The following is a 9,181-nucleotide window of genomic DNA, read 5'->3' on the forward strand; positions in this document are numbered from 1 at the left end:
TAATAACTCAACTATGTTATCTGAAAAAATTACCGAAAATGAGATTGTTAAAGCCATTCAGTCTTTAAAGCAAAATAAAGCTCCGGGTATACATGGAATTCCATCTGAGTTGTATAAAAACTCTCCAAATAACTATAGGGTTGTTTCTTTATTAAATGCTCTGGGGAAAGTGTTTACATGTATCATAGAACACAGACTGAGAGTATGGTTAAAGATGAATAATATTCTCTCTGAAGCTCAAGCCGGATTTAGGCAGGATTATTCCACCTCAGATAATATTTTTTGTACTGCAGTCATTAGCACAAAAATATCTCAGTAAACCTAAACATCGTTTTTACGCTGCATTCATAGATTTTCGGAAGGCTTTTGATTCAGTTGATAGAAACAAACTGCTATATCAGCTTCTCCAACATGGAATTCATGGAAAACTTTACAAAGTCTTAGTAAGCATGTATGAAAATGTTCCTGCTTGTGTTAAAAGTTGGAAACTCTATTACAGGCATGTTTTACTACATCTAGTGGCGCAAGACAAGGCTGCATGCTGAGTCCCTTATTAATATTCATATTCTTTATAAATCAGCTTGCTTCTGATCTGCAAAATGACGATTGCCATGGTATCTTTGTCAATGATCCTGTTGAAGTTATTAAACTACTTTTATTTACAGACGACATTGTGTTAGTTGCAGATTCTGTGGTTGACTTGCAGAGGAAGTTGAATGTTTTCGAGTTCTTTTGCAGTAAATGGGGGTTAGTGGTTAATATGGAAAAGTCAAACATTATTGTGTTTCGGAACGGTGGAATGATTAGAAATGTTGAAAACTGTCACGTATGATAAATATCTAGGTGTAATATTTTCTTCATGACTGTGTTGGTCAACAGCCTGTGAAACTCAGGCATCGAAAGCCTGTTTTCCTATCTACCAGCTCATGAAAAGTTACCCAGATCTTTCTTTGAAGGCTTTTCTGTCCATATTTGAGACACAAATCGCACCCATTGCATGTTATGGCAGTGAGATTTGGGGGTTTACCTTTAGAGAAAGTATAGAAAGAGTTCAGAGTAATTTCTTCAAACATTATCTTGGTTTGTCGAAACGATCTTCATCAAATGCAGTTCTTGGTGAGTTAGGGCGTTATCATCTATCATTTAATTACTTCTGCCGGTGTATAAAGTATTGGTGCAGATTGATCCATATGGACTCCACACGATACTCCCGTGATTGTTACAATATGCTTAAAGCTCATGATGAAGCTGGCAGTGTAAACTAGACTTCTCATGTCAGAATGTTGTTATTTCAAACTGGCTATTCATATGCTTGGATTTTTCAAGAATGTGGAAATGTATGTCATTTTATGACATTGTTTAAACAGACATGTATAGAGTTAAACATTCAGTCTTGGTATGGGAAAACAGAAGCATCTTCATTCTTGAGAACCTACTGTTCTTATTAAACTGTCTTTGAACAAGAAAAGTATCTAAATGCTGATATTGATGGAGATTTGATTAAAACACTTGCTATGTTTAGATGCTTATCACATTGTTTAAAAATTCAAAAACTGCGTTCTAACAAATGTACTGATCAGAGTGATTTGTTTTGTGAACGCTGCAATCTAAAAGTTATTGAAGATGAGTTCCATTTCGTACTTGTCTGTCCATATTGTAAGGAAAGTAGAAATAATCTCCTACCAAATATTTTTTGTCAATATCCAACAAGAGATAAATTTATTCAATTGAAGTCATGTACAAATAAAAACATCCTGAAAGGTCTAGCCATTTACCTAAAAGGAATATGTATAATTGTACTTAATCTCCCACATCAAAATGTACATTTATAGTTAACGGAATTGTATGAATATATATTCAGCGAATACTTTGTATTTGCACTCTGGGCCACGCGGCCTCCAATGCCGAAATAAAGTCTAAGTCTCTCTCTCTCTCTCTCTCTCTCTCTCTCTCTCTCGCTCTCGCTCTCTCTCTCTCTCTCTCTCTCTCTGAGAAAACTTGAGCTGTTGATAGAGTCATGCCAATCTTGTAAATATATATCAATTAAGCATTGTTTAAACATGTATATAGACGGTTTATGGTCCCCGACATCTTGTATCATCCAAGCAGTATTGGAGACAATTTAGAGTCAAACAGTTTGCACGCAGTTGAGAAAGATAAGTCTTTGCACTTATTGAATAACTGATACAGAGGTGTAACAGCCTTTCCAGCTTTTGTGAGGCCAATGTTTGGCATGCTTTTGTCCACTTAAACAGGTTTTCCACGTAATGTCCAGGATTCGTGTTTTGAAAGGATTCCACCATTCCGAAAAACGATAATGTTAGTTTTGTCCATGTTAATTTCCAATCCCCATTTGGCACAATACTCCGTAATACAGTTCAGCTGTCTCTGTAGTCCAGCCACGGTACATGAGAATGTAACAATATCGTTGGCAAATAACAGCAACATAATATCGTCTATTGATGCTGAAACAAAAACTCCTTTTCCAATGGAAGAATACATGTCACATACCAATTTGTTGATATAAAATACAAATAGCAATGGGCTCAGTATACACTCCTGTCTTACTCCAGAGGATGTTTGGAAAGGAGGAGTTTTCTGTCCATCAACCTGAATGCAAGATGTAAACATGATAATACATATTCTTGATGATGGTGTACAGTTTCCCATGACAGCCACGTTTCAGCAGCAGATAGATCAATTTCTTTCTTGGAATGAAGTCAAGCCCTTTTTAAAATCAATAAGAGCGGCGTAAAATCGCCTCTTTGGTCTCGATAGATAATTTGTACACAACGCTTGAAGGACGAACATATTGTCTATTGTTGAATAATTTTCTCTGGATCCTGCTTGATCTTCCGATAGCAAATCATTAAGTTCAATCCATGTCCGTAGTCGTTTTTCTACAATTGTTGTGAATATTTTACCAAAAACGTTTAAAAGCGAAATACCACGATAATTACTGGGGTAAGCCTTGCTTCCACATTTATGCAGTGGCATTATCAATCCGACTGCCCATGATTCAGGGAAATTTCCAGTATCCATTACTTTTAATTATTAAATAGTGGAAGGGGAAACGCTGTCAGTTATGCAATATCAGCTTTCAGGAATTTGAAGGAATGGCATCCTCTCCTGGGGCCTTTCCATTTTTCAGATATTAAATAGAGTCCATGACTTCAGTTTCTGTGATCTCCTCAAGCAGAAAGTCTGTATGGAAAGGGGTTTCATCGCACGTTTCACAAGTATGATTATCTACAAAATCATGTACAAAATGGTCAAATTCAGTATTGCCATTATCTGTTGTCTTCGGATTCAGCAATGTATTCAAATATTCAAACCAACCTCCCGGTGTTACATTACTAACACCCGTATAACCCTTCAAGAAATTCCCAATTGTTTTCCAGAATTGTTTACAATCCTTGATTCTCAAAGTTTCTTTAATGTCTCTCGTTAAAGTCTTTGGAACAATTGTAATCATGAAAGTCTTTCGAATTCTAAACAGAAGTGTCTGTGAAATATGACATTACACACCATTTACACAACACTTACACAAAATAATCAGTATGTATGGCGATGTGTGACAGTGGACAATATTGCATTGTATGCATTTTGCATGTACATAGCATTTACAGAAAAACGGACTATTTTTATGCTTCACTCAGTGATATCTTTGTGTTGTCATGTTTGTTTCACGAATATAAATAATCGAAATCGTGATGTTTAGCTCTAGAATATATTAACATGAAATAGAAATAAATGAAATTCAACACTAATTCATGTAGAACATAAGACAATACCCTAAACTAAACAATACCTAGTTGAAAGTTGCAAGGCAAGAGTGTTAACTTCATTTATTACAAATCTATTCATAAAGGTTGGCATGTTATGTGCAATACGAATGTGCGTGGTTTAATTAGAGATGGGCCTCACAAAGGAAACTTGGAATATCAATATTCACATGTAGTGTAATAGATCGCAGTGCGTTGAAATTCAGTTAGAATTCCCACAGAAACAGGACAATATGTATATTATAGGTCGGTGTATCCATAAACGTCTTTTTGAACAGAAGGATATGTTATAAGGAACAATTATCCCAGTACACCTTCGTTATCAGCGTCCGTCAACACACCGCCGAGCAGGGACTGGCTCACCCGGTGACCCACATTGCACAACACCGGGACATCGATGTTCACTATAAACAGCTCATGAGATACGTGAAGCTTCATTTGTAGCCGCTGTTAACACAGGAATGTTGACGGGAGATTCCCGTACATCTTTGACATGACAGATACACCACCAGAGGTACGCTTTGTTTAACAAGTGTTTATTATAGTTTCATTCTAGGAAGCTGCAGTGTAGACACAACACTGCATTAAGCTAGCGTTTTCACTTATATGATATATGTGGAAACGATGCTGACACCCCCTACCAATTATTGGCAAGCCATTATGGTATCATTCTAACTCGGGAATTTCCGAACCTTCTATTAATACCAGTTTTGTCTAAAAATAGTACGTGTCTTTCCTGGACCAACCTTGGCTAAACTGATTGTGTTTAGTGTTTATGGTGACTGACATTTAAGCATTTGCTAGGGCAAGGATGAAATAATGTGTAAATGAATAACTGGTGTTTCATTCAAAACCCCCCAAGCTATAGCACATTGAATCCATGTGGGGAATCGAACCCTGGTCTTCGGAGTGACAAGCGGACGACTTAACCACTAGGCTACCCCCACCGAGGTTTCCTAGGATGATGTAAACGTGAACGGACAAAGATGGTTCCCAAAGTCAAAATGGGAAATGACATCCAAAATAATTTTTGCCACTGATGCGAAATTGTCTTCCACAGATCTTTCCATAAAACATTGTTGTAGCTTCCCTGGTGTCTTAATCACATTTTCTTATTTTACACATGCTATTGACATTTGTCAGGAACATTTGGAATAAACAGAATTCAGGAAGAATCGTTAGCGAAATCAATAGAAAAAAATACTGCCTCTATATCAAGTCCAGAAAGAGGGTGTGCCCAGTCATATTTTCACCCATTTTCTTGAGAGTTTCAACTGTGTTTTAATAAAATTTCGGGAGGGGTAGGGTATTTTCAAAGCCATGTACTTTGAAATCGATTTCACTTTAAACTGGCTTTTGAGAATGATGGAATTAATGTGACGGGATGTGACGACTGAAGACTGCCTTGAAAAAAAGTTGAACATGTTCTGAAAGGTTGATACTTGCACAATAGTATCTCTAGACTTTATTATGACGGCCATTATGGTCAGTTTCTTTGTGAACTTGATGTAGGCCCAATATGTCCAAGATTATCAGCTTGTAGAAGTTCTTCATTTAAAGTAAACTCATAAAACATACATTTTCTTCCCGTTTATTGCGAGCATCGTAAGCCTGGTTTTAGATAGATTTCAGCAATATCATGGTGGGGAATCCCAGAAATGTGCGGCTTTTCAGTGGATCTTTTCAGTGGTGAATTTCATCAACCCTGTGGTTTCGGGGTAGTTTCATATACTCTGAAACAATACATCCAGATAAAGTATTTTTGTATTTATTACGTTCATATCGTGGTGACAAGAGTGATTAAGTATTGTTTGATGCCGCTTTAAGCACAATTCCTGCAATGTCACAACGTGGGACACCAGAAATGTGCCTCACACACTGTGCCCATATCAGAAATCGAACCCAGATCTTCTTCGTGACAAACAAACGCTTTAGCGGCTATTTTACCCCACCATCCATGTATGAATACGAACCCATCTCTAATTCCTTTCATATTTCTTTAAAAAGGAACACATTTTATATACCATCTGTGTAGTTATGATAATGGTCAGCTTTGTTGTCCTGCAGCCGACACCATGTCCAGAGGTCAACGCCTCGAAGTTGTCTAGACTCTTCTTCTTGTGGTCTAACGGGTATGTAAACATGTCAACATATAGCAAACATATATAACTATTGTACATGTTGAGGTGAGTGATATTTTAGCAATTACTATAGGTATAGTCAGTGGTTCAAAAAATCCATCGCCCGAAGCCCGGGACAAGTCAGTTTTCATTCCGGGAAAGCACATAATGGCATCTTACCTGTCCATGGGCTTCTAGATAATTTCTGCTGACGGTTTATCTTCATATCTGCTCAAAATGTAGCTATTCAATTTTGCAGTGATAATAAAGTAGGGTTGGCTGATCACTTTTCGATAAATAGTCCGGAAAACATTAACATCAAATACCACGTTGATTTATTCTTTCATACTTTCATCATCATGATTATGTCATAAAAATTAGAGCAAGTAGAAATTTGGTCAGGACAAGTTACTGTGGCAAGTGCAATAATCTTATTTCTGCAATAAAGCATAATTTCTTCAATGTCTGGCAGAAAAGTAATTCTTGCTGAAATTTCAGCACAAAACTAAATTCAGTGAGGCATGTCTACGGAACTGATCAAATTCGTAGGTTTGCATATTTACTAACGTCGTACTAAGCAACATGGAGGACGTCAGACATCCTAGTGATTGATATCATGAACATTCTTCTAGAATATGATAGCATGCATCAACCAAGTCAGACGGGTATCTCTATTGATTGGGTGAATCCTACATAAAGAAATGGTAATAGCTTCAGAAATGTGTGCATAAAACAAATGCTATGTTATTTGTATTTGCAGGTTATTAAAGAAAGCTTATACAGAAACACTAACGGAGGACACCCTCTGGGGAATCAACCCAAGAGAGAAGTGTCAGAATGTATGTCCAAAGTTCGAAAGAATCCTTTCAGAAGGCACGTCAACATCAAGAACCTCAAGGTAAACACTTCAGAGGGACTGGGAGTGGTCAATCTGGCAGTTATAGCAAGCGTTATTCAAGTATACAAAATTCAGTTTGTCTGTTCAATCATCTTTGATTTTTTCCATAAACAGAGGGGAAAACTAAATTATGCCGAGCTTCTTTTCTGCTTATGTATGTTTTAGTGTTATGTTATGCTACTGAAAAACTAATTATCTTGACTTCACCAACGCTTATTCCTTCAACAGTGAAACAGCTGGGTACCTTTGCATAAAACGCCTGTAGTGATTTTCACAGGGTTTAAATGGATGTGAGTGAGTGAATATGGTTTTGCGCCGCTTTTAGCAACATTCAAGCCATATGAAGGCGGAGGACACCTAAAAATGGACTTCGCACATTTGGAGAATCGAACCCCAGTTTTCATTGTAAAGAGCGGCTTTAACCATAGAGCTGTCCCCACTTCCCCCATTGTGTGTAAAGGCGTGTGAAATGCCCACAAGTATGTGTGTATTATAGCAAGAAAATATTATTTAAAAGGCCACGTTGGATGTACCTGAGTGAGAAGGACGTGAGATGATTTGGGGTTGAGGTCGATTTCACCATACCTCCGTCTGTTAGAGACTTGCTTCTATAAGACTTGTTCCTGTAATAACCTCGCAAATTCGGTACTCCCACCTCCAAAATATGACATTTCATATTAAAGGTCTTTGTCATGTCTTAATTAGATTAAGAGAGGCCAGTGTGGGAACACTTAAGTGTTCAGGGGCCACACTGCAATAAATCAGTTTAGCGAAAGGCCGACTGGCGGGATCGATTCTGAGCGCTCAGTGTATACGTTACCCCGTATGAGTCAATACTTCTTAAAACAACGCACACTTATAGAAACTTGTCAGGCAATGGCAGTATATGGGACCATGTTAATTTCCTATATAGTGCCACTGCCTGGCTCGGAGCGCCACGCTACTTTCCCATTGTTGTTTTCCCTTCTTGTTATTCCTGAAACCTTGAAAATACCTGACCGTCCATACCAGCATCTGTCTGTACTGTCGTCTACTCATAGTAGCAGATTAGCAAGTTGTCTCACACTGGCTCCCACGTTTCCTCCTTAACGAGTTGTCTCACACTGGCTCCCACGTTTCCTCCTTAACGAGTTGTATCACACTGGCTCCCACGTTTCCTCCCTCTTAACGAGTTGTCCCACACTGACTCCCACGTTTCCTCCCTCTTAACGAGTTGTCCCACACTGGCTCCCACGTTTCATCCTTCTTAACTTGCTGTCCCACACTGGCTCCCACGTTTCCTCTCTCTTAACGAATTGTATCACACTGGCTCCCACGTTTCCTCCTTCTTAACGAGTTGTATCACACTGGCTCCCACGTTTCCTCCCTCTTACCGAGTTGTCCCACACTGTCTCCCACGTTTCCTCCTTCATAACGAGTTGTCCCACTCTGGCTCCCACGTTTCCTCCCTCTTAACGAGTTGTCCCACTCTGGCTCCCACGTTTCCTCCCTCTTAACGAGTTGTCCCACACTGACTGCCATGTTTCCTCCTTCTTAATGAGTTGTATCACACTGGCTCGCACGTTCCCTCCCTTTTAACGAGTTGTGTCACACTGGCTCCCACGTTTCCTCTCTCTTAATGAGTTGTCCCACACTGGCTCCCACGTTTCAAACTTCTTAATGGGTTGTCCCACACTGGCCCCAGATTAGCAAGTTGTCCCACTCTGGCTCCCACGTTTCCTCCTTCATAACGAGTTGTCCCACTCTGGCTCCCACGTTTACACCTTCTTAACGAGTTGTCCCACACTGACTGCCATGTTTCCTCCTTCTTAACGAGTTGTATCACACTGTCTCGCTCGTTTCCTCCCTTTTAACGAGTTGTATCACACTGGCTCCCACGTTTCCTCTCTCTTAACGAGTTGTCTCACACTGGCTCCCACGTTTCCAACTTCTTAATGAGTTGTCCCACACTGGCCCCAGATTAGCAAGTTGTCCCACTCTGGCTCCCACGTTTACACCTTCTTATCGAGTTGTCCCATAGTGGCCCCTGAATTTGGTTGTTTACCATTAGAGACTGGCCACACCTCTAAATTCCAGGAAAAGTTGACAGTTGCCACTAATGGAATGTATTTTCCACTCTGCAGTTCAAAATTATGCACTGAACTAGTTAGTACTGGAGTGTTCTTTTACATGTTTTGAATTGAAAGTATATCAGTTCATTAACGTTGATCGGTGACAACATAGAATGTGTTTAAGTTAAAGATTCATTGAAGCTCGATTTCCGCATTAACTATGAAGTAAAGCACTACATGTACAATTATTTCGGATTACCCACATGGTGACGTATCTCCTAACTTAATACAGCTATGTTCATTGGTCATTTGGAACTGCCAAAGTAC

General features: G+C 39.0%; 1 pseudogene; it reads left to right on the forward strand.

Annotated features, from left to right (window-relative positions):
• LOC137287724 (protein wech-like) overlaps window positions 1–9,181 on the forward strand; it is a 75,073-nt pseudogene that overhangs the window by 11,028 nt on the left and 54,864 nt on the right.

The sequence above is a fragment of the Haliotis asinina genome, chromosome 6 (assembly GCF_037392515.1).
Source record: "Haliotis asinina isolate JCU_RB_2024 chromosome 6, JCU_Hal_asi_v2, whole genome shotgun sequence".
Taxonomy (NCBI): Eukaryota; Metazoa; Mollusca; class Gastropoda; order Lepetellida; family Haliotidae; genus Haliotis; species Haliotis asinina.